Here is a 27,655-nt window from a genome sequence, read left to right on the forward strand (position 1 = left end):
GGAAGGTTTGCTCTATCAGGCTTCACAAAATTCCTTTCCATTGTTACTAAAAAGTTTTACACGCGTTTTGATAATTAATAAGTATACCAGCTGTGGAAAAAAATACGCGAAGTCACTAGTAATTTCAGCTAACACTCAAGTGATATACATACACAGAGCAGACCTTTTGAAATTTAATGATTTTTTAAATACTTAATTACATAAAATAGCAGGTATTTTGTGAGAATATTGACCGTAACTGTTTTTTTATGTTATAATCATTCACGACAACTACAATCTAAACTGTATTTCTAAGAAAGGAAAATAGTCTATTATGAACTCACTCACCACTTGGACGCACCCTGGTGATTCTTCAGTAACACAATGGCTAAATCCGAAGTTAAAACCACTCAATATGTTTAAAATAACAAATTCTAGGTGTCAATAAACCACACCGAACCGAACGATCGGGCATACCGAAATCCAAAACCTCTCGGCGGGAGGACCGGTCGGTAACAGGTGTTAGAAGCTTACTAAATAGGAGCTACGGATAAAAGAACCGAAAATGACGTCACTACCGAGGCCAATCTACTGCGCCGATCGGTATGAACGATACAGAACAGGCCCCCAAGGTGAGGTTGTCCAGCAACCACTGCCAACACGGCATGGCCCCGGCCTCGAGGAATTTTTGGGCCGCCGGCACGTCCACTTATTGTAGAATCTACACTGTAACGCCTCACAGAGTACACCGCAACTAGACTATAAAATACTCTACGGCACCGCAGGCGTAGTATGAAGGAACGGAATCCGGCAATACTGGTTTGAATGTGCAGTATGTTGGGAATGGGAGAACCCAGGGAGCGCCATTCCGGCAAAAGCGCCTGTTGTTGGCTGGAACCCCTGACGTCATGGCGTCGATACGCGGTGCGCCGCAGCAAGACGCTGTGGCGTACTACTCGTTCGTTTTCCTTTTGGTATAGTTCAATAGACAGCTGAAAAATATCGAACCAAGCGGCGCGAAAGATGTATTACATCACAGAACTAAAGAAAATTATAGTTAATATGGAAAATAGTACGTTGGTTTGATGAAGAAGCATATGTTAATGTCGCCCGTTCCAGATTTATGTTGCCGTTCACCAGATGAAGATACAATTCGTAGTGGCTTTCTTCTTGAGCACATTTCTTCACGATTTCCAACTCGTCTTCTTGATTTAGATACCCAGTTCTTATAAATGTCCTCGTTCTTAAATGCAAAGCAGTAAGAGTTTCACTAAAATCGGGAATCAGATTTCAGGACTTTTTTGTTTACGTTCTCCGCTTCCATGAAAAGCTTGAAACAGAAACATTTTGACCTTGCTGATGTTGGAGAGTAAAGACCACCATGAGATATAATTGACATCTGGTCTGTATTAGCCTCTCCTACTTCACTTCTTGCTGCTGAATAACCCAATGATTTATTAGTGCTTCTACATTTAAATGCAAAATAGCTTGCAACACATCTCACCTCATCTGTAAGATGATTCGAGGTTACGGAGTCATCGCACAACGTTACTACATCGGTTAAGAACTATACTATCGAGAGTGGCTGTGTAGCGTAGCGGTTAAGATACATTTTTGACATGCTGAAAGTTGTGGGATCGAATCCCAGCAGGTGTATTTCGGTTTTTATTTTAAATCTTCATCGAAATGGTTTTGAACATTAGTTTTACTCAATTACTTGGTTTAAATTTTGCTTTTTAATTTCTACTCCTTTGTCGTGTCATTTTAATCGTCATACTAAGCTCTTTCTTTGCTCTCATTTTTCTTCCTATTATTGTTTTTTTTTCATTTGGTGTGGCCACTAGGGCGAATGGCTGTAGGTTGTGATAAACTGCGACACTAACCTATACAACCTTACAGATGGTTTCAGTCGATCCCCGCCGTGGGGGGCCTCTCCTTGTTGGTCGTTTTTTTTCCCGGTAACTTCATCACTGCGTACGCAATGTGCAGGCCTTAGAGTTCAATTGCAAGTTGTACCATATTCTCACACTGAAATAGTTAACACGTCTTGAAAATACGACAAAAGATAATGGCAGTTTAAACGAGAACTGAAGCTACAATGTCCAGTAGCAAAAGCTAACAAACCAAAGCAACATAATTTATTTCCTACACAACGTGGAGAGTCATTCATTCACTGTTGTAGAAAAACACAGTAACGCTTATAGCAATAAATATATGAGAAATAATTTATGTTAAGAAAATTTTTGAGTTTTAATTGTTTTGTTTATGTAGTGATTTCTTACGCTTTCGTTTGCATCACTGCTGTCTGTACTTTCTTCATCCATGCCTGTTTGTAATCTTTTCATAGAGGGTTGCTGTGGGTAGTAGCTTCTTTCTAGAAGGTAACCCTTGAGGTTCGGTCCTCAGACATCGTTCAGGCCGGAAATGAAATGAACACGTGTGCAGTTTTCACAGCCATTTTCTCAGCGCGTTTGCGTCGATAATCGAGGTTGGGAGTGCTCTCGTCTTTGGGGTAATTGAGGTAAATAACATGTGTCGTCTTTCGAGAAATATTAATGCGTTGTACCACGACAGGATTACAGTGACTCTTGTTCATGACTTCCTGGGTGCCAGAATGGCCTACCTTCTTTATTTACCTTACGTAGAATTGTTGTCTCAACTACTAAAGATGCCGAAATGGCGATGTTTCTGATATCCCGCACAACTACACACGCAACTTGCTTCCGCCGAACCAGAAAATGCCTTACCTCCCAGTCATTCATGTTTCGTTCTGATTAACAGAGGTCGATTACGTAATTAGTGTATGTGTGTGTGTGTGTGTGTGTGTGTGTGTGGTGTGTCGTCTATGTTTGACAAAGGCCTTGTTCGCCGAAAGCTTATTTTGTGACAGTCTTTTTGTGCGACTCAGCAGCTCCGCTGTATGGTGCGTAGCAACTGTCCTTTTCATAATATTGTTACAACTGGATATCCGCATCTTGCAGAAACCGGGCAATATGACTAGTCCATTGTGACAGCTGCCGAAACAAGTCCGTCACAGATGTAGGTAGGGGATTCCTGTTCTGATCAAGGCCTTAAGAAACTTGCGGCGTAGTCTGTCATAGCGTGAACATCCTAGTTCCACATGGTTGAGGTCTGCAATTTCAGCTGGGTGGTCTTCGCAGTATGGAGATGGCTGTACTTTCATCCTATAAAGATGTCAAAGGTAACAGCCGTGGCCCAGCTAGATGCGTGTTATGGTAGTGGTATGACGTCTAGATAGCATGATTTGGGAGAACCAGTTTTTCCGCTGAATACTCGGCTGTACTGCGGCATAATGTCTTCCTTTGGACTGTTGTAAGATCTCCCACGTATGTGGCCATTCTTGATGAACCTTTCTCATCGCGCCAGCAACAAAATCTTTATGTGGAAGGTAGGTATAGTAAGGTTGGCCATCAATCACTTTGTTTCGCCAGGTGGTCCGCCATTTCGTTACATGAGATAACAGAGTGTCCCTTGATCCATAATAACTGGATAAGTTTATGTTGACTTTCAGACTGATAGAGTAACGGAATTACATCGTGTAGGCCTACATGATGGTTTGTGTTGCTGCTTTTCCCAGTTTTCCAGTGCATTCCTCGAATCCATGACAATAACGATGTCGCTGAACTGATTTGTTGTATACTGAAGGGCTCCCTTAATTGCAAGGACTTGGACAAGAGTCAGACTAGTAGTATGAACGCAGCACGAGGGTACACTGCGCGGAAGAAGAGGCCGGGAGCTCCACGTGGAGAGTCATGAAGAGAAGAGACGTCGTCCACGCCAACTCGACTGTACAGTGCCGAACGGTACGCACTGTTTGGGTAGGAGGAAGCCACCGTTTTTGGTAAAGGACTGGAGGATCACAAGTTACCTGCTACTGTGACTCCTTTCGTAGAAGTTACTAAGACTGTTACCGACACTGAAAAATGTTTTAGCGACGACACGAAGCCAGCAGTTGCTGGGCATTCATCTGATAGTGTAGCTTTAAATTAAAATTTAAGACCTTCACTCTTAATTTATACTGACATCTTATTAGTAGTCAGTCTTTTCCTTTCTCTAAAGTGTTTCGAGTATTCTGTGCTGTCACTGTATTCCAGTGTTTTCTGTAATATTTGTATGCGGCAGAAGTAAGTGAACGGTAGAGCTGTTCGTTTAATTCACTTTATTGTTGATATCCCTAAAGTTCGATGATCCTTCGAACGGATGCTGGTCTTCGGGAGATGGGCTGCCAGAAGGACCTGATGAGTCAGTTAGTGAATTACCCTTGCCTCACGAAGTGAAAAGTTTATATATTTTTTACCATTTAGTCCTTGGCAGAGTTACTATTAAACGCAGTCGAAATCGAACAACTTTATTGAGGTAGCTAAATAAAGGTGTGGTACGTCAGACATCCATTAGGAACTTTGCATGATGGTCCGATTCCCGCTTATCACACATGACATTTTATAAAGTTCGGTATAAAATCAGTGACGCAATTAATGATTCTCTTAAAAATATTTTCAAGTACACGATCAACGCTTTAAGATGTCTAACAGGTTACATTATTTAACATTATGGTGAATGAACGTACATCTAATAAACGAACTATGTGGCTAATACTGAGCAATTCAAGATCTGACGATAACTGGTAACACGGCTGCCTTATACTCTTCAAAGTTCACGAAATATTCAGCAGAAAATTTCACGGAATCTGTTTCAGTGATTACGACAGAACTTTATACTTTACGAAACGTATCAGCAATGAGAGAGACTATGTTGTATTAAAATGTGTTCATGATAAGGACAACTGTTTTGGTCTATGGAATGTGAATTACTAATTTCGACTTCATCCGACAAAATTTCAGACCATACGCAAGCCCACCGTCAGAACTGCAGCGTCCTAACGGCTTAAAATAGTGTACAGTATATGGATACCCACGGTTTCGGAAAAGGCGTGGTGCGGATAGCTATTAACTATTCTGTACTGCACTATGGCTACGCCACAAACCAGGAGTTTTCAAACCTTGCGTGACGGTAGTTTCAGAAAAATAATAATTTGGTTTACTTGCTTTCTACGAGAAGAAAAACATGTGCGCTCTCTAGTGGGCCGGCAAGTAAGTGTTGTTGCCGTAACAGCGTGGTAGATGGCACTCGAATTGCACTACGTGATTCATTTGTCTCCTCACACCATAGCGCAAGATCTTACTTTACCATCTACTCTGTACATGGTATCTATGACGACAAGCGACTCAGCTGCCAACCAGACGAATGGCAAGTGTGCCGTTGTCAGACAACACTATTAGTCATCTAGTGCTCTAATGACAACGAATTCAATGATTATGTGGTTTAAAACTCACAGATGATGGTGATTTTGCTGTTCCGTTGGATGAAAGTACAGGCAACCACAATGATGCCCATCTAATTTGTTACGAGCTGTTTATACATAACAGATTTAATGAAGATCTTATTTTTTTGCAGGAAAATAAATCTTGGAACAAAGGCACCTGACTTCTGTGAAATACTACACCCTTTTACAGAAGAAACCAACAGTGATGGGGAAAATTGTGTACACATGTGTCGCAGTAACGGCTGGCTGTTTCCCGGACTGTAAGTACTGATCCGTAAAGAGGATTCCCATGCCATTTGGAGACACTGTTTTACTTACCGATAAGAACTATTATCAAGAAAGCATGAGCCCTGTTCATCAGGAGGTTCTTCAGTCAGTGCCAGTGGCGGATTTAAAACTTTATTACATGCGCCCCCCCCCCCCCCCAAAAAAAACGTTTTAAATAATAACTATTATCCGATCACTCCACAATTCCTATTTTGGGTAGAAGCTCTGTGAGCTGTTTCCGTACTCAGATATTCGTTGTTCTAAAGGACGCGCCTGCGGTCTAGTTGCGTTCAATCAAAGTGTAATATAGTTCGTGAACTAGCGGATAAAACTAACTTAAAACTGCATTGTCTTAACACATTCTTCTGTCGAAAGACAACAGAAACGGACACAACGAAAATAACTTTTCTGTTATGGCCTAAAAATTCAGCAGAGCGTGTAGGAGACAACTGATTTTTGTTATACATCGACTTTTAATATGTTCTTTTACACGAAACCGTTGAAAATGAAGATAAAAAAAGTTGTTACGATCTAAAAATTGAAGCGAACGTGTCATACATTAGAAATTAATACATACTTTCGCAGAGACGCGTTCAAAATTAAAATTAAACTGTCGTTTTACGATTTTACGACCGAATAACTTGAATGTGTATCAGAAAAAAAAACACGTTCGGTATTAATACGTGAATCTATAGGAAAACGTAAGAAACGAAAATGAATTAGAGATTTCGGTGCGTGAACTAATAACTTAATACAGACGAACAAACATAGAACTGCATATGCTATTACATAATTTTACAGGTTAGTTTGGAAAAATCAAAATTCTTTTATAATCTAATAGTCAACGTGTAAAGCATTACGGTCTGTGTAGCTAGATGCTGCATAATAAGTGTACACAATATCTTTAATCCATGCAGGAGCTGAACAGGTTTGTACTGCAGCTACTGCTCTCACCACAGCTCTTTCTACCGGTATTAGCAAAGCTTTTACGTATTTATCGACAGAATTGAACTACGTTATTAACACTTTTGCTACAGAAGAATGCTGAAGATTAGATGGGTAGATCATATAACTAATGAGGAGGTATTGAATAGGATTGGGGAGAAGAGAAGTTTGTGGCACAACTTGACTAGAAAAAGGGATCGGTTGGTAGGACATGTTCTGAGGCATCATCAATTTAGTATTGGAGGGCAGCGTGGAGGGTAAAAATCGTAGAGGGAGACCAAGAGATGAATACACTAAACAGATTCGCAAGGATGCAGGTTGTAGTAGGTACTGGAAGACGAAGAAGCTTGCACAGGATAGAGTAGCATAGAGAGCTGCATCAAACCAGTCTCAAGACTGAAGACCACAACAACATGTGATCGTACTCTCCGATAACGTATATCTCCGCGATAACTATATATTTCAGCATACGCCAAGAATACGCATCAAGTTGTAATATACTACAGTATCACTATGACTTGACTGTACAGCGCCAAGCGGCCTGGGTCATTCGGGTATTTAGTATTGTCGGGCGCCTTCGGTCACGTCAGCACGTAAACGAGGTTTACTTCCGCGTTCTGCCATCGGCAATTGCAGAATAAACAGGTAATATGTAGCTTGTAATTCCAATGAATGTGCTCTAAGTCATAATAAAAATCAAATTATAAACTTAAATTTATAAAACTAATATGAATAAATAAACAACTCACTGGTCAGCAAAGTTTGCGTCTGGCTTTAACGGCAGAAAACTCGTTGATCATATCCTCATAGTTCAGACTGTTAACAGTTAGAAGGTCGGCTTCGATGTGAAGAAAGGACAAAGCAGTCAATCTCTCCTCAGACAATGCAGAACGAAGGTACGATTTCTGTCTTTTAAGAGGCGAAAACGAGCGTTCTGCTCAACAATTTGTGAAAGCGATACATAGAAATATTCTAAGAGCAATGCCAACATTCGGAAACACGGACTGTAACCTCTCTTTTCGTAAAAATTTACTCATTTCGACTGGTATATCACTAATCTCAGAAGATTTCAAAAGTTCCGGGAAATGTACACATTCAATAGGGAAGGAAGGCTTAAAGCTGTGTCATATGACGCTTGGAGTTTTGCTGCACGTTCAGCAATATCGTCAGGTGAACTGTTCTTAAGGTTACTGAAAACTGTGAAGGAGTCCAACAGTGTTCTATAGCTTTCCTTCCTCCTCAATAATTCGGCATACAAGTTGTCGAGTACTGGAAGAAATGTTTCGACTCTAAAATTTTTCTCTTTCAGCCAGAAAAACTTCACCGTGAAGTTTGCGTTTTCGTGATCTTTTATAGGTGCAATCATAGTCTATATCAGTCACAATCTCCATGGATTTATTTTCATAATAGTCTAACATGCCACGAATAGCTATAATAAATCCTACAAGTGATTGATATAATTCATGCACTATTTTGGTATCAATATTTAAACTTTGCAATTTCAGATTTACACTATTAAATCTATGGAGTATGTCCTTTCAAACTGTCATCATGAATAAAGTTTCTAGTCTGCTGAGTTAATTCCATGAAGCTGAAGCCTCATTTCGCACAAGTGGTTTTTCAAACGTATTATTGACAATATGTGTTAGGGCATTGATAACGCCCACCCAGATTTCATATAGACTTATGCAGGTTTCCTATCTTTCTGACCAACGTGTTTTTGATAAACTTTTTACCGTTTTCCTTCCTGGTTTCATGAAAGAAAGAAATTTATTCCAGCGCTGTGTACAAGCAGAGAAAAAATTATAAAGATTTTGCACTACATTGAAAAATGAACATGCTTCCTGACAACAGCTTGCAGCACTAGTGCCGACTAAATTCGAAGGCAACGTAATGCGCTTTCGTATCTCGTTCTTTAATGCATGACTGCAAACCAGTGTAGGTTCCTGAGATATTGCTTGCGTTGGCATCTACAGCCAGTAATATCAATGGAATTTGTAGACAGGACTTTTAGTACGACCTAAGTTTTTGGACTTGTGTCCCGGGTTTGGTAAAAACAGAAGGAAACGTTCAACAGGTTCACCATTCTTAATATGTAAGATAATTGATCAATATGTGAGATGTCCGCAGTAGAATCTACTATTACAGAGAAATATTTGGCTTGTTTTATTTCACGTGTGATAATTCTTTTTATTCGTTTAGAAAGAACCTCTATTATTTCATCACAGATTGTTGAAGAAACACCTTTTTCAACACACTGCGCTAGTACAGTTTTTCTGTTTCAACATATGACTCGAAATGGTTATCTATTGTTCCAAGTGACTTTTTTCTTGTTATGAGTGATAACTCAGAATTTTTGTGTTCAAGTGAATTCTCATAATGAGATAAAATTTCCAGTCTGCAGTACCATTAGAAGCAATCGCGGCCTTATCTCCGAACAATTTACATGGTGCACAAAAAACAGCACCGGTGCTACAGGAGTATACTAGAAAATCACGCAAAGTTGATTCACCATTTAAAACTTTAACACATTTTTTTCATATATCTGGTTTTATCGCCTATTGATCTTCTCGAATTAGAAAAATCACCGTTACAATTTTGATTAATGCCACGTTGTAAGAGAATGTCGATTGTTCATTCACTGACACACCATTCTGCAGGATCATCCCTAACGATGTTATTTCTTTTTGTAATGACTGACGAGACACTTAGTTCTTTGAAAAACTTGAATCAGGAACAATTTGCTTTTCTTCGTTTTCAACTTTTGTTTCGTCTGTATTTACTTCTTTTACAACAGCTGCAGTGCCAGAAATATCATCTTTTCTACTTGAGCTCGAGGTCCAACCAGCAACACTTTTTGCCAAAAACTTATCTACTCTACCAAGCGTTTTAAGAACATTGGCTTCTCGTTCTCGCCTTTCCTTCGATAATTTCCGAAAAACCAACAGTCAAAACAAAAGAAAAAAATTTGTAAAAGGAAAGAAAGAAAGAAAGACTGTATCCAGTTCCAATCGTACTACACCGCACATGAACACAAATCTTTTTACTTTAAACACGGCCACGAGCACAAAGATTTTTCCTTTCAACAAGGAGCAATGAACTGACCAACTCGGATTATTCGACATAACTGAGCCATGAAAGAACGACAATGCAGTATAATTTAATTTCATTGTCGCCTGTTTCTCATTGTCAGTGAACGGTAGAGGCACACCTGCCGACTGGAATTCGTCTCGTAAAGAAAACGGGACAGTTTTTGGCTTCTGTTTCCCGTGTCGCCGGAATTTTAGCTGGGACGCAAATATGTTCTGAATATCCTTGACACTGTCCTTCTAATTCAAGAAGCATGTAATTTTCGGAATTCCTTGCAGTGAGGTGTGCTGGATCGACTCTTATCCCATATATTCTTATAATATTTTAGCAGTTTCTTTGGGCAGACAAGACAAATTACAAAGTTTAAGTAGTCTTGTTGGCAGTTGATGTGGTGTGTTGTCATTTGTGTGAACACTGTGTGTGAACACTACCGTTATGTCTACATGCAAATGCACCTTTTGTTCTAACAAAAAATATAAATAAACTTTCCTCGAAGAAGAAAAAAAGCTTAGTTAAGAAATATAATATAAAATTTGCAGTGCCACGAACTATTCGATTGCACAGAGTGGGAACTTTGATATCGTGCAGGCTGCAGCACAATAAATGAGACAAACGAAAGTTGGTTTTTTCTTCTTTTTTCGCCAAAAAAGTAACTAAATAAATAAATAATTTTTTTTTTAAAATGTTGTGAAGTGTATTTCACACATTATTAGATATTCTGGTTATGTTCTTTTCGTATAAACGTTTGTTTAAAAATGTAAAACATTCCCAGTATCAACATGTTTTTAAACCGGTGTCATTAAATCAAAGCTCAGATATTGAAGACCACAGCGCTTTCACGTTAATTACAGTAATGGAGGGTTGCCCTGATACTTCCCAGTAATTCCTACAAGAAATTTTACATACTGAGGCCCACACATGTTAAAGTATTTAAGAAACAGCTGATTAGTACTATCACAGCTTTTCAGGGGTCCGGTAGTTTCACGGGGAAAATATGGTAGGGTTAACCAGAAGCCGACAATATTCTCGGAATAATGTTTCAAACATTGTATTGTAGATTGCCGTCCTGACAGCTTACTTCAAAATGTTTTGAACATCATGAAGATGATACCAGACAGAAACCCAAAGTTAAATTTCCATTCAGTCACCAAGTAGAGTATGTATATTTCCCCGCTTGTATTGTCGAATTTCGTTCTTGAAGGCTTATTTAAACTAGCAAATAATTTAAGAATATTAAAAATTTTTGTCGTTTACAAGCACAGTTATTTTAAGACGTAAATGGTTAATATGTGTACAGAGCGAAAAATGCCGCCCTCCTTAAGGTGCCGGTCCTAGGTCGTGCCTAGTGGACCTATATGTAAATCCGCCGCTGCACTGAAATCGAGACGTTTCCAACAAACATTATTTTATCAGTTTTGGCTGGAGAACACCGCAGTTATTCCCGTAAATTACATACTGTAGGGAATATTGCAACCAGCCACAAGTTTTCTCGAAATGATTTTATTACACTATTAGTATTTTCGGGCCTGAACCCATCGTTAGATGGTAACGTTGACTTATTCTACCTCATCAATGAACTGAACCAAAAACAAGACGGCTTTTCAGGAAGACACAAATGTAAAAGAAGTCAACGCTACCATCTGATGATGGGCTCAGCCAGAAACTACTAACAGAATCATTTCAAGAAAACTTGTGGCCGGTTGCAGTATTTCGTACAGCGTCAGTTTTCAACAAATGTGCGCTGATATGGGGACTAAGAAAATTCTGCGTTATTTATTACAATAACTCTAGCTGGCTTTTACGTGGGAATGTGTTGAAAAGGTGTAAGAACTCTGGAATAAGCTTTATTTGCACCTTGTTCAAGAGAAACGTTTGAGTTTCGAGAAGTTCATACACAGTGACTTTGTTCTGAAGCTGGCTTATCTTTTTGACATCTCTGAAAATCTCAACTCACTGAATGTATCCCTTGAAGGTAATGTAACGTAACCATATCTTTGAAACATGAAAACGTGACTTTTAAACTTTTTGTCAAGAAACAAGGGACAAAAGAGAAAACGTAAAATTGTTTCGTCATATGTACGAAGGTTCCGAAACTAATAATAAATAAATAATGTGTAACTTACATTCTCTGAATTCACTCCAACAAAACAATCTTAGAGTTATGCCTCATTCATTTTTTTCTGATGAATGGATCTTATTAAGTAAGTCTGCTTTACCATACAACATTTCGTAAAATCACAAGTGTGATTAAAGATCACAGCTTTCAGAGTCTGTACTGGGATTGTGCTCTTGTCACTTGTCCGCACATCATTCATATGAGATAACACTCGTTCAGTGGGGGCGTTAATTACAGGTAAACAAAGAAGGAATTCTATTACTTTAAGTAAACTCCTGTAAGGCACATCGTTCATACTACAATGTGAAATATGCAAAGTCGCTAGGCGATGTTTCTTCCAGCTTTCATTTTTCTGATAAGCCACTTACTTAAATATTCACGTGCGGTTGGATAAAATATTTGGACATACTGTTTAAATTCTGCAATCTCTGATGATAAAACCACATTTTCCACATTATCAAGAATTCATCTGCCGGCTGATGTTATGAGCCAGTTTTCACCGTGGGAAACTACATTGACGTTTAAATCATTTAACACAAAAATGACTTCAGAGACTGTAATTGTTTCACCCTCTACTCTGTGAAGTGTAGCGTGAAAAACTGATGCTTGGCTGTGAAGAGTGTACAGCTGAGCTTTTGAAAAAGGATGTTCAAAGAATGATTTGATAGCAAATGGACTTTAATCTGAGTTCGAAATACAATTTCAGAGGAACAAACTTAGTCAGAAGACGTTCGACTGTAGGTAGTAAAGCGAGCCACCTTGTTTTGCTACACTGTAGCCTGAAACTTGTTTGTACTCCTGGTCTACAGATTTACACGATCCTGCAAGTTTTTCAACCATTACACTATATACATAGAAACAACAACATGTAGTAGAGACAATGCCCTCAATATCAAGGGAAAGACATCAGCAACCATCTGGGTACTGTTGTGGATTTTATGAGCAGAACACCCAACCCCATGTAAGTTGCGACCTAAATCTCCTTTCAAATTTATGAAAACGTTGTTGACGCCCTTTCTAGACACACCTCCAAAATTGTAATCCCTATTATCTGCACAAAGAGCAATTGTATTTTCTTTTAAGTTACGGTATTATTTTTCAATCACTCACTCAGAACTGTAGCAATGGCTTTTGAACTCCCTCCAAGTAAAGATTTTAACATCCAATATTTTAGCTTGAATCCCCTCAGTAGGATTAAAGTAAGCAATGGAAATATTGTCGCGTCTTTATGGTTTGATACATCCGTCATTACTGAAATATAATTAGCTTTCTGTAAATCAGACTCTAGTTGAGAAATGCCAAATGGGGTTAAAACATTTACTATAACTGACTCGGTTTTCCTACTGTCGCAATTGCATTTTGGCTAAAAGGTCATTTGGATATGTTTAGCTGTACAGCCCATTTACCTGAAAGATTCTTTGTGGGGGACAGTATGGTAAGCGAACGCTCCTTCAACAGTTGCTTATTTCATATCACCAAAACCTTCACTTTTAAAAAAATTGGTCAATACCTTGCTAAAAGAAACGCTTGCACATACCATTCTTTGGTGTTCTTCACTGTTTATATGGTGTAACCCTCCACCCGCCATGAACCATGGACCTTGCCGTTGGTGGAGAGGCTTGCGTGCCTCAGCGATACAGATAGCCGTACCGTAGGTACAACCACAACGGAGGGGTATCTGTTGAGAGGCCAGACAAACGCGTGGTTCCTAAAGAGAGGCAGCAGCCTTCTCAGTAGTTGCAGGGGCCACAGTCCAGATGACCAAAAAGGTCTTCCTGTGCTTGTACTGCGAACGGTTGAAAGCAAGGGGAAACTACAGCCGCATGCAGCTCTACTGTACGGTTAAATGATGATGGCGTCCTCTTGAGTAATATATTCCTGAGGTAAAACAGCCTCCATTCGGATCTCCGGAGGGGACAAGGATATCGTGATCAGGAGAAACAAAACTAGCATTCTACGGATCGGAGCGTGGAATGTCAGATCCCTTAAACGGGCACGTAGGTCAGAAAATTTAAAAACTGAAATGGATAGGTTAAAATTAGATATAATGGGAATTAGTGAACTTCTGGCCTGGTGAACACAGGGTTATAAATACACAACCAAATAGAGTAATGCAGGAATAGGTTTAATAATGAAAAAGAATATAGGAATGCAGGTAAGCTACTATGGACAGCATAGCAAACGCATTACTGTAGAAAAGACAGACACGAAGTGCACATCCACCACAATAGTACAGGTTTATTGCCAACTAGCTCCGCAGGTGAAGGGGAGATTGAGGAAATATATGATGAGATAAAAGAAATTATTCATGCAGTTAAGGGAGACGAAAATTTAATGGTCGTGGGGGACTGGAATTCGATAGCAGGAAAAGAAAGAGAACGAAAAATAGTAGGTGAATATGGGCTGAGGGAAAGGAATGAAAGAGTAAGCCGCCTGGTAGAATTTTGCACAGAGCATAATTTAATCATCGCTAACACTTGGTTTAGGGATCATGGAAGAAGGTTGTATATGTGGAGGAGACATGGAGACACCGGAAGGTTTCAGATTCATTATTTAATGGTAAGACACAGATTTAGGGACCATATTTTAAATTGTAAGACATTTCGAGGGGCTGATGTGGACTTTGATCACAATTTATTAGTTATGAACTATAGTTTAAAACTGAAGAAATTGTAAACAGATAGGAAGTTAAGGAGATGGGACCTGGATAAATTGAAACAGCTAGAGGTTGTTGAGAGTTTCAGAGGGAGCGTTAGGGAACGATCGACAAGAACAGGGGAAAGGAATACAGTAGAAGACGAATGGGTAGCTTTGCGAGATGAAATAGTCAAGGCAGCAGAGGATCAAATAGGTAAAAAGACAAAGCCTAATAGAAATCCTGGGATAACATAAGGGGTATTGAATTTAATTGATGAAAGAAGAAAAAATAAAAATGCAATAAATGAAGCAGGTGAAACGGAATATAAACCTCTAAAAAAATGAGACTGACAGGAAGTGGTTAAGCAAGAATGGCTTGAGAACAGATTTGCGGATTTACGAACACATATAATTAGAGGAAAGATAGATACCGCCTACAGGAAAATTGAAGTGACCTTGGGAGAAAACAGAAGCAGCTGTTCGAATATGAAGAGCTCAGAAGGCAAACCAGTTCTAGAATTTGTAGCCATTTTGACTATTTTTCGACCGTGTCTGTCTCAAGAAATATGTAAAGCTTTTTTTAAATTACCGCTACCAGCACAAACTTTGTCAACTATCGTATTATTTATTTAGCGACATGTTTCGAGGGAATACCTCATCTTCAGGCTAAATGGCATTACAAAAACAACTTTACAATAAGGTCATACTGATATTACATAGTGTTTTTATAGACGCTGTGGTCATCTTTGTTCTTCTGGCGTGGCAGTCTCGTTGTGATGCGCTGAGGTGTTTCCATTTCTACATCTACATGGATACTCTGCAAATCACATTTAAGTGCCTGGCAGCGGGTTCATCGAACCACCTTCACAATTCTCTATTTTTCCAATCTCGTAATTCTCTATTATTCCAATCTCGTATAGCACGAAACAGTTCTGTAGTGCAGTGACCAAAAAAGCCAAGAGAGCCACGGAAATGGAAGCACCTCAGCGCATCACAACGAGACTGCCATGCCAGAAGAACAAAGATGACCACAGCGTTTATAAAGAGACTATGTAACATCAGTATGACCTTACTGTAAAGTTGTTTTTGTGAAGCCATTTAGCCTTAAGATGAGGTATTCCCTCGAAACATGTCGCTAAATAAATAATACAATAGTTGACAACGTTTGTTACTGGTAGCGGTAATTTAAAAAAAAAACTTTAGATAAACCAGTTCTAATCAAAAGAACGGAGAGTTGAAAGGTAGCAGGACGATACAGAGTGTTTATACAAGTGAGATCTAGTTGACGGCAATATTATAGAAATGAAAGATGACGTAGATGACGATGAGATGGGAGAAACGATACTGCGAGAAGAATATGGCAGATCACTGAAATACATACTTCGAAACAACACCGTGGAGTAGAAGCCATTCCGTTAGAATTGCTGATAGCTTTGGAGAGCCAGTAATGACAATACCCTTCCACCGGCTGTGCAACTGTATGACGCAGGTGAAATACCCTCAAGACTCCACGAAGAAAGTGACAATTCCAATTCCAGTGAAAGCAGTTACTGACAGGTGTGAATATTACCGAACTATCAGTTCAATAAGTCATGATTGAAAAACACTACTAACACGATTTGTTTTCAGAAGAATGGAAAAACTGGTAGAAACTGATAGTGGGGAAGAGTTTTGATTCCGGAGAAATGTTGGAACACGCGAGGCACCACTGACTGTATGCTTTCTTTTAGAAGAAAATTTGTAAACTTACAGAAAGTTTTTGACAATGCTGACTGGAATACCCTCTTTGAAACGTTGAAGGTAGCAGGTGTAAAATACCAAGAGCGAAAGGCTATTTACAATTTGTACAGAAATCAGGTCGCAGTTATAATAGTCGAGGGTAGTGAAAGGGAAGCAATGGTTGGGAAGGGAGTGAGACAAGGTTGTAGCCTATCGCCGATTTTATGCAATCTGCACACTGAGCAAGCAGTAAAGGAAACAAAAGAAAAATTTGGAGTAGGAATTAAGGTCCAGGGAGAAGAAATAAAAACTTTGAGGTTTGCCAATGACATTGCAATTCTCTTAGATACGGCGAACGACTTGGTAGAGCCGTTGAACGGAATGGACAGGGTCTTGAAAAGAGGATAGAGGTGAATATTAACAAATGCAAAACACGGATAATGGAATGTAGTCAAATTAAATCAAGTGATAATGAGTGAATTATATTAGGAAACGACACACTCAAAGAAGTAGATGAGTTTTGGTATTTGGGCAGCAAAATAATGATCATCACAAACAAAATTGTAAGAGCGGTATTATTACAGTGACCACTGAAGACGCTTTAAAGTAAAGCGAAACGCCTCTGTTCTTCTTAAGACTTTTATTACAGTTGCAAATGACGGCAATTAACCGATACAAAATAACTGATGATGGCCGAAGTAGAGAGGATATAAAATGTAGACTAGCAATGGCAAAAAAAGCGTTTCTGAAGGACAGAAATTTGTTGATATCGAACATAGATTTAACTATCACGAAGTCTTTTCTGAAAGTATTTGTACGGAGTCTTGCGATGTGTGGAAAAGAAACACGGACTATAAACAGCGCAGATAAAAAGAGATTAGAAGCTTTTGAAATGTTGTGCTATAGAAGAATGCTGACGGTTACGTGGGTACATCACGTTAACTAATGAGGAGGGAGTGAACAGAACTGGGGAGACAAGAAATTAGTGGCACAAACCGACTAGAATAAGAGATCGGTTGATAGGACACATTCGAAGACACCAAGGGATCACGAATTTAGTACTGGAGGGAAGTGTGTTCTTGTGTTTGTGTGAGGGGGGGGGGGAGGTAAAAACCGTAAATGGAGACCAAGAGATCAATACAGTAAGCAGGGTCAGAACGATTCAGGTTGCATTAATTATTTGGGGACGAAGAGGCTTGCACAGGATAGAGTAGCATGGAGCGCTGCAATAAACCGGTCTTTGGACTCAAGACCACGACAACATATATTGTGATATATCCGATCGTCCCCTTGGCTTGTACTAAAAGTGCGTCAAACACCTGAGTCTGAATTTTTTTATGTGTGGGTATTCCTTTTGTAGGTGAATATCGAAAACATACTTTTTTTCGGCGATGGCTTGCTATTAACTTCAAGTGTTTTAAAACAGTTTATAAAAGTTCACTGTATTTTATTATTTCAAAAATGTAGAACACGGTACTGTCTTATACCAAAGTCACAGTTTTAATGAATTTCTTTTGTCTGACACTGAAGCATATGCGTTTATAGTTTTCTTTATTGTTGGCGGCATTCACATCAAACACGAGTGATGACGATTTGTTGCCGTTTGCAGCTTCACTTTTCCAACGGAAGTCTCCACATGATTTCATGTGTATATGTATTGCAGGTCCGTGATATAAACAGCGTTTTGCTTGGTGGTTGTTAGCATCTTTAAATTATTCTTAAACCGATGAAAATCAGGACAATTTGAACTTTTCAAAACTATAGTTAATGGGGTTTCATGCTGATAAGTCATTTCCACAATACGGGACATTTGGGGGTCCCGTTCCACCTTAAAAAAGACCGGGACGGAGACTCAAAAAGGGACTGACTCGGCTAACACGAGTCGTCTGGTATTCTTGAGGTAATGGGACCAAAATTTTGCGCCTGTCAAACTATCAGTCTCCAGAAAGAAGTTAATATTGTGGAAGAAGACGTTGGACGATAAAGTTGTAAATTAAATTTTTCCTGCTCTTCAAACAGTTTTAGAGGACAATAACTTCCAGCTGAGTGACGAACTGTAGCTGTGTGTTACTGTCTGGAGTACTTTCAAAAGAAGTTGATCAATACACCTGGCCAAAGGCACTTTCAATACAGAACTTCAATAAACTCTTACTACTGATAAAAAGAGCAATTTATTAGTCATATTTCTTCAGACTCTACGTTGAAATCGGAAGTTCCTTTCTTTATCACTGCTTGCGTTTTGAAGCTTGCCGAAGCGGGATTACCCGCCAAGTAGGGAACATAGCCCTACGAGTTTGGATACCTTTCGCAGCTTCCTCCTCGTGTGAGGTAGGTTTTTCAGCATTGGCAGTCATCAACACGAAATATAGATTGCGAAAGGATGTGGAAAAAGAGATGCGGTCGCAATTTCCAGTCTTGTCGTGAGATTTGAAGAAGCAAGTTCAGCCGTCCCACTGATTTCGTTCAAGAATAAGATTTAGCCTAATAACATTAAAAGCTGATTAATATGTGTTATGTCAATAATTAAGAAAGGAGTAACTGCTTTTATTAATTTTTTCGAAACTTTTTGTGTTGATGAGTGCCAATGCTGGAAACCATACCTCAATCAAGGAGGTTATTGCAAAATGTATCAAAACTCGTAGGGCCATTTTACTCGTACTTGCAGGTAATGTCGCCTCAGCAACTTGAAAGCTTTTTTCCCCCGTACTTAAGAGTCGGGTGTCACGTGCGAAAGGAGAGCCGCGGCTGTTATGATCAGGTCGAGAGAGCCGTGGACGCAAAAACTTGGGAAAGCACTGCCATAAACTAGAGTAACCGTGTTAACGGCAGATTGGACGAAACAAAACGTGTGACAGCGCGCGTCCTGAGTCCAATAGCGACGATACGCGGCACACGGCGCGTGTGGGCGGCCGGATAAATCCAATTACGAGCCGGCACCCTGCGTCCGAATTCCGATAAATTAATGTCTAAACGAGGCGAGTTTTTACACGGTTTTGCTCCCAGGCTAAAGCCCGCCACCGCTGCTGCAGTCAGAAAACAACGCTCTAACGTTCTGTGCGCTCTCACTCGCGAAACGAGAACACAAAACGTGTCCGACGCACACCGGGGGCGTAGCGTGGCGACAGCTTAGAACGCCCTTACCGCCGTTCTGCTGCAGTGTGACCCACTTCCAGTTCACGCTAAAAAGAGGAACTCCAACATGTACAAATTTACTTCTAGCGGCATTTGTTTGTAATAGCAAGTACAAAGTGGAGCAATTCTGTACGTTTGTCGATATCTGCTCGACAATGATCGGAGACTAAATAGATGGACAGTGGAGGGTTGTGGACGGAAAGGCGGTATGCGAGCTGTGTGAACAGCATGGACGAATCATTCTATGGCATTCACTCTTTGGAGGAACATTTCAGAAAAGGTGATTCAAAGAATTAGTTGATACGAAAGGTTTAATGATAGTAACTGGCTTGAGATTGATGGAAATATGTACAAACTGTGATAACGAAATTATCTTTGACTGGATACTGACGCAGCCACACGAGTGTGGATCGGTAAGCAACTAATTATTAGACGCAAGAGCCAAACTTATTGGCGACATCTTAGTTTGTAGTTTAAGTGTTTGTATTTCCACTTCGAATAGTGTTACCCATTACATTCAGTCACCAGTGAATTGTTTCACGCCATAGGTGTACTGAAAATGAACGAGAAGCCATAAAGGAAAGGTGCAAGGTGAGTTAGAGTGCTAGAAATGTATAACTGTGAGTAATGTTTCTCCGTTCCATGTCAGAGTATCCAACAGACGTTCTCATCAAAAGTAGTTGAGAACAACCATGCTTCCCAACACTAGCATACACATCAATTATATATAGTTCGATTTACCACAATTCACTGAAAACCAGTTGACTATACCTATTTCCTAAGTTTGTGGTATAAGAACAATGTTAACTTAATTACTGTGGTTAACAAAATAAAATTATTAGCCAAACTTTATTTTTCATAAAATTTAAAATTTTGAGGAACTTTAATTACATCAGTGTAATTCTGACAACTGATCACTCGATTAGAACTGTTAATGCAAATAGTAATTCTTTTCGATACTTCGATTTTGGATAAGCTCATAATTTCACGTATTTGTATTTTATGGTGTCAGACAATGTTTGCACTTATTGTGGCTTACATTAAAAATTGTGCCTTTAAGGTCTTGTTTCGATCTCTTATTGTGCCTATTGAGTGGCTCAATTTTGTTTGTTTGTGGTTTGTGTATACTTGCTGTAGTCTGTTGCATTTAAGCATTTAAACAACTATATTTTTACGAAGTCCAGTTTGGTTAAATTCCTTGTTGATCAAGCTTTACTACACACCGCCAAGGTCGATGAGTAGCGAACCATCATCGGGAAAGTTGATACTGAGTTGTTTTCTTTTTGGAACTACCATGCTGTGGTGCTAACTGATTACGCTCGTCAGAAGGGTATTTAACAATAAAACCGCTGTGTATCGGAACGCGGACAACAGATCGTTGCAATGTAGCCTGTTGCCGTGATACATTCCACCAAATTTGTGTCTTTTCCAGGTAATGTTAGCGCACATTGGAAAATCGAACGTGATTTTCTGAATGCCTGAAAACATGTTCTTTCCAACTGAGATCTGTCTGAAATCAATAATGGAAAACAGATTTTCAGAAAGTAAATGAAATGTGACATATTTTTGCAACTTTTACGAAAATCACGGTTGAACTTATTTTGTAGAAATTTGGAAAGCAGTACGTGAATGATATTTTATACTCGAAAACCGTAGGTATTAAGTTGTTGCCAAAGTTTCATGTCTATCATGCCTTTAATGAACGATATATAAAAAAGCGAAAGTTAAAACTTCATTCGCAGCATCGCAATTTTTCCGGCTACTTTACCTCAATTTATGTAGCATTGTTAGCCCATGCTGTAAATTAAGCCCATTGTTCTGTGAGAGGAGTGGGCTGTGAGAGGAGTGGTGGGGGGGGGGGGGCGCTTAAAACACGATGTTTCGAATGAGACTAGGTTTGAAGCCCTAATAGGAAAAGGTATTTGTAAAAGAAGTGTCGAATAAACCCTATTTTCCCACTAAAACCGTCATTTTCGCGACGAATACTGGAAAACAGTAGATGAGTAAACTTTTGTGTCCCAGATCCTTGTGCTACCGATCTGTTGCGTATAAAGTTTCGTGATTAACATGTGTTCGCACTACGAGATACAAAAATCCGAAGTCTACATTTTTTTCGTGCCGCTATTTTCGCGCCCAACTTTAATTCAAATAATCTAGCATTGTTAGCTCATTGGATAGTCAAATAATTTTTTTGCTGTTAAAACCGTTGTCTTTCTAATGAGGTCAGTTTGGAAAGTTTTATAAAACACAGTTTTTCTTGCAATATCATGTCGAAAATACCGCAATTTTTATCATTTTACAAAATCAGCAAAACCGGACTTAATTTACTCAGTGCTGGAAAGTGGTACATAAATGAACCTTTATACTTCAGAACCTTGTGTTAGGTTACTACATGCCAAGTATCACGTTCGTCATAGCTTTAGTCTGAGATACGTATACGAAGCCAAACTTCAAAATTTTTTCGGACGCTGATTTTTCGGGCGATTTTGACGAAAATTTTCTGTCAATATGGCTCTTAAAATTCTTTTCATTATTACTCTTCAGAGAAAGCGCGAAGTTGTACAAGATGACACAATTTCATTTCTTTCAGCAAAATACTGACCGAGATATAGCAGCTCAAATTCGCCAGGAATTCTTGTTTGCTCAACACAAAGTCGAACAAGTGACTATATCTCGGCCAGTATTCCTTCGACGAACGTTAAACTTTATCAGTGTTCATCGGGGACATGTGCAAACGTTCACATAAATTTCAACGCAATTTGTGAAGGTCGAGCAGGGAGGCTGAGGTGAGTAAAACTATAATGTTTAGGCTATTCACTTATGTAACATGTCACAATTGTCAAACCTTATCACACGGAAGTGATCAATTCAGGCCAATGATTGTATGGCGACTCCAAGTTATACAGGATGTTGCAGAGGTGTTACGACAAACTTCGAGGGGTTGTAGAGGGTGTCTTGAGGAACAAATTGAGGATAGGAAGCCGTGTCTGGAAACTTTATCCAACATAGCAAAGTGTCGAAGTTACATGATCCGGTAGATGCCACTAGGTCACCCTTTCAGCAGCATACTTAAGTGGGAATCCCGGCGGAACATCTCGATATGTAGGGAATGTCAAAGTAAACACCTTTCAGTTGTCAATTTTCAACTTTATTTTATTGGGCAACCAGTTTCAGCGTTTTGCTACGCCATCTTCAGGCCCCTGACAGACGTGTAAGAATAATCTACCTCGCTTGTGATCAAAACAGGGGCCAGCAATACTGGTAGTAGCAGATATTTGTTACGGTGATCATTTCACCATCAGCTTGTCGGCAGGTGATGATTGATGTGGTCACTGTACGAAATATCACCAATACCAGTATTGACGGCCGCTGTTTTGATCACAAGCGAGGTAGATTATTCCTACACGTCTGCCAGGGGCCTGAAGATGGCGTAGTAAAACGCTGAAACTGGTTACCCAATAAAATAAAGTTGAAAATTGGTAGCCAAAAGGTGTTTAATTTGACATCCTCTATCGAACAGCCGAGTCCCGCAACCATCTCTAAAAAGATGGACATAGAGAGATCTCACAATGTCGTTCAGTGAACGCGACTGAAGACTGCACAGACACGTCTTCTGTCCTAAGAACGCCTAGGTGGATGACTGTTTTGGACACGGGTTTCCATTTGGAGTTTATCTTTCTCCTGATACCGAAAACACTGGGGATTTTAAAGGGCTCCAGGAGAAAAATACAATGATGATAGACATTTGTGTCTGAAATGTCATCCACTGAAGCAACAGACCATCGCATTCATAGGAGACAAGGCTTTTCTACACAGCAGCCAGCTCCATCTTCTCCACTGGCGATCGTGTCAATCAGTCAGCGTACAAAATCACGTTTGCTGCCAAAGGGATGGCATAGTGACAGGCGCCGACCACTACAACTTCGCGTCATTGGATGATGTTTCCGGACAATGGTTTCTGTCCTCGATTTGTTCATCTTCATTAAGACGCCCTCTACAACCTTTTGTCGCAATATTTCTGGGACACGCTGCTTATGAAGCAATCAGAAAGTTGGTGTTCGAAGGTTGTGTAGTCCAGAATTGCATGCCAGTCAAGCAAAATCTCCGTGAGCATTGTGTAAGAGGTCCATGACTAAGGAATTTATTGCTAGCGCACTCGAGCAGATGTAATTTCGATGGATTGCTCACGCGCTGCCTGCGATATGTAAACTATAAGAGACTCTCAGACCAGAGAGCAGTGTTGTATGCAGTGGTAGTAGGAGTAAGTAGTTGTAGCGAGCAGTCGTGTGTATGAACTTGGCTGGGCCGGTCGTGGGGAGCGATGGCGGTCCCTGAGCGTTGTAGTATAAGGTAAAAGCAGCCTCGCGCATATGTAGTATTGTTATATCAAGTCCCATGTAAATGCTTTTAAAAAGAAATCTCTTAATAATAATCTTTCTTATAAAAATTAACTTTTGACAATCATTCAACTTAATTTAAAGATTTTACTAATTTCTCCAGTCCATGGTCATTCTGATTATTGTAAGGAAAAATCAGTTGTTTCTTTTTATACATGACAAATCTATCGGCCAGCATTGCACTGAGCTGTGCCAGAAAAATTTCTTATAGGAGCAGATATATACGCGTTATGCGGCGACCTTACTGAGGTAAGAATTTGCAATTCATTCAGAATGATCTTTCAGGGCCATGACGCAGCGCTGTTGACGTCCAAAATTTACCAGTTTAAACTCACAGTCATTATTGAAAGGTTATAAGTGAGCGACAATTTTATTGAGAGGTTAGTCATGTTATTATTGCGAGGTTACTGAATAATAAACTGTTGCGAGGTTACACTGAATGTGAATGAAATAAATAATTATATTTTTTCTGTTGGGAGGTTACAATTAAGTCAATCATCTCACAAGGTTCAGCATACCCGCTGGTAAAACATCGTGTCATGCTGCATGAAGAAGTCAGTAACTGCCTGCTGTACATCTTGTCCGCCCTTAAGGCCTTTTTACGGGACCGAAGGCGTGATAAGCACATGAGGAAAGCTCAGGACTACAGGACGGGTGCTCCACTATCTCCCACTTGGGTCTGCGTTACGACATTTGAGACAAGGGGACGTGCGTTGTCATGAAGCAGGAGCACCCCTTGGTGCTTCATTCCACAACGATTGTGTTTGGCAGACATGCTGCTGCTGACCCACACGCATTCTTCATTCTCTGATGATGTGTATCTACTAGCACTGGTCAAGAAAAGAATAACAGCACGTTGGTCCTGTTTCGTAGCGTTTGGTAATAACGTCGCTATAGTTCAGGTTTCCGCATTTACCGGACGCGAGCCAGAAAGACACGAACGCCACGCTAATCCCTTGTCTACATGTCGGTGCTCATATACCCGCATCGGAATAACGCTACGTCGCTAATACTCCGTAGCAACGCCCTCCATCGGAATGCTTATGGACACCCCTTATATATAGTATTTCTGGTACTTCAACTGCGCTAGTGGGAAAAATACCCCCTACCCCGACCACTTGTGCATATATTATTTTGTTTTACTGTATATGCTATCAACCGAGTTGTCAGCGAAAAGCGAAGTAAGAAGAAGAACAAGAAGCCATGTTGGAGGCAAAACTTCAGGGATAATACTCCTCGACACTCAGGGGGAAACGTGATTATGCTGAGAGGCACGCTATCAATAGAAAAAACTGAAACGATCGTGTGGCATTGTTGGCCGGGAGGCCGCAGCCGGGGAAGTTCGGCCGCCGAGTGCTATTCTTATTTCAGTCGTCGCCACATTGGACGACTTGCGTGCCGGTGATGAGGATGAAATGATGATGAGCACAACACCCAGTCCACGAGCGGAGAGAATCTCCAATCCGGCCGGGAATCGGACCCCGGCCCGCTGCATAGGGGGCAAGCACGTTACCACTCAGCTAAGCTGACGGACACTGTCAATGGAGAAACAGAGCTCGGTGACTTCGAACGTGGACAAGTGATTTGATGTCTGAGTGACATCTATAAGGGGCATTCAACCCCTCTAAAGCCGCCCAAAGTAGACCGTTGGTGCAGTGACTGTGAAGTGGAAACGCGAAGGAACAACCACATTTAAACCGAGACCAGGCAGACCTTATATACTGATGGATAGGAACTGTCGAGCATTGCGAAGCGTGGGTGTAAAAAATTGCATGAAATCAACGGAAGGAATAACTAGCGAGTCCCAAAGTAGCGGCGCATTTCGCACAATGACTGAGCGGAGACAGCAAAAAAAAGAATGGGTTACAATGGTCGTGTAGCTGTTTCTGAGCTACTCTTTTCTGTAATGAGTGTCAAGCGATGCTTGACGTGGCGTGATGTAGAGAGGCCACTGGACAATGGATGACTGAAAAGAAGTGATCTGCAGTGACTAATGAAGCTATATCCTATGAGCATCTGGTGGAAGGGGTGATTTTGGTGGATGCCTGGAGAACGTCACCTGCCAGGATGTGTGAAGTGCACAGGAGGTGGTGTTGCGGTGTGGGGGTGTTCGTGGTTAGGGTGTGGTCCCTTAATTGCGCTCCGGCAAAAGCTGAACGCGGAAGGATATGAGCACACTTTACAGCACTGTGTACAGTAGAGGAACAGTTCGGAGACGATGACTGTATCAGTATGACAATGGACTGTGTCATAGAGCAGCATCTGCGAGTCAGTCGTTTGTGGTCAGTAACATTCGTGAAATGGACTGGCCGGCCCGGAGTATCGACCTGAACACAACGGAACGCCTCTGGGATGAATCACAAAGCTGATGTCGCTCCAGAGCCCACATTCTCTGGTTTTAGCCGCTGAGGAAAAGTGGGCTGACATTTCTCCAGACATTCAGACGTGTGTCCCCGGCAGAGTTCAAGCTGCCACAAAGGCGAACACTATAAACGCTCCATTTTAATGGTGTCCGAATAGTTTTGATCAGATAATGTACGTTCAGTGTGCGCATTTAGTCGTATTTGGTGTGGGTCCCGTAGACCTGAATAACATTCGAAGATGCGACGCACAAGTGCCTTGTAGGCACAAGGGCAGTGCGTTCTGTCAGGGGATAATTTATAGTGCGTTTAAAATGAGTTGCAACTTTTGACAATTCAATACGGAGCAAGTGGAGGGAAGCGTAGTTGCCAACCAACGTGGGCTGGGCGCCTCAGAGGGTGACCACCAGTATAACGCAGGCCTGCTCGGTAGTAGGTAAACTACTGGAAGATAGTTTGCAGCGAAAAATAGGTTTCGCTATGAATGTATGTTTGGTGCATGTTGTGCGTATTAAATAAAGATAACACATTAAATTATTCTTTAAACTTGGTAGGCTATGACTATCCATTTCCAGTCTCGAAAAAATGAAATATATGTAAAGCGCTGTCTCACGAATTGTTGGGTGAGTGAAGAAACAAGAACGAAATATTCATAAATTCCTCGTATCTGAGTCTGAGATATCGAAACAAGATTTTGGCAAATGATTGCGCATAGAATGTTGATTGATTGGCTATATCATTAATACACGAAACATCCATATCTACCGCAATATTCAAGCGGCTACAGATTTTTTCAGTGAAATAATGTAATTATTGAAGGCCGTCGATAGCTGGTGAAACGAGAACTTCTGCGGGTTTTGTAACAATGTAAGTGAAGAAGTTACACGTTTATTTTTATACTGAGATTGGACTGTTTCATAAACTATTGACCTGACTTGCAATCAGTTGCTAGTTTAATAATGCACATTTCAGAATTCTGTCGCAAATTCAACAGCATTAGGATGTTAGTGAGATGAATATTTGTAAACTGGGCTGTGTTTTGACAAAAGAAGCAGATTTTAACACGGCAATAAGTTACGTATTACAACAAAACTTGTCACAGTCCTTCACGAATCAAAGTCTCGTCTACTACCATCTTGGCACGGTTGATAAATCAAGGCCATTCCTGTCGTGTAACACTGGCAGTGGCTTCTTTTGTCAGCATTTCAGCCTCAGTGACGGAATATTTCTTGTTGTTTTTTGCCACATTACTTTTCACCTAGGCCCACACACTTTAAGTAAGGTTTAAACGAGCATGGTACGGAGAAGCTGATAAAACTATGCCTTTTCCGGTTAGCCAGTTCGACGACCTGGCAATGTGAAGTTTTGGCTTGTACAGCACTACAAGTTGCATTAACTTCGCCTTATACATGCTAGATTCAGCTTTAGCTCATGCAACATTTCTTTGTACCCACAGCAGAATATCCGCTTTCCTCCACTCCATTGTTGGAGTTTTGCGCATCACAACAGAATGGTACTGCGTTTTGTCCATTACTATCGTTAAATTCTGAGGAATGTTTTGCAGCAGATCGTTACATTCCCAGCCGGCAAACATGTTCTTGGACGACATTTTTATTGCAGATCTCGTATTCACATGTGCTGCACTGTTGTTATTATTGCAAAGCCAACA

This window comes from Schistocerca cancellata, chromosome 8 (genome assembly GCF_023864275.1).
Source record: "Schistocerca cancellata isolate TAMUIC-IGC-003103 chromosome 8, iqSchCanc2.1, whole genome shotgun sequence".
NCBI lineage: Eukaryota > Metazoa > Arthropoda > Insecta > Orthoptera > Acrididae > Schistocerca > Schistocerca cancellata.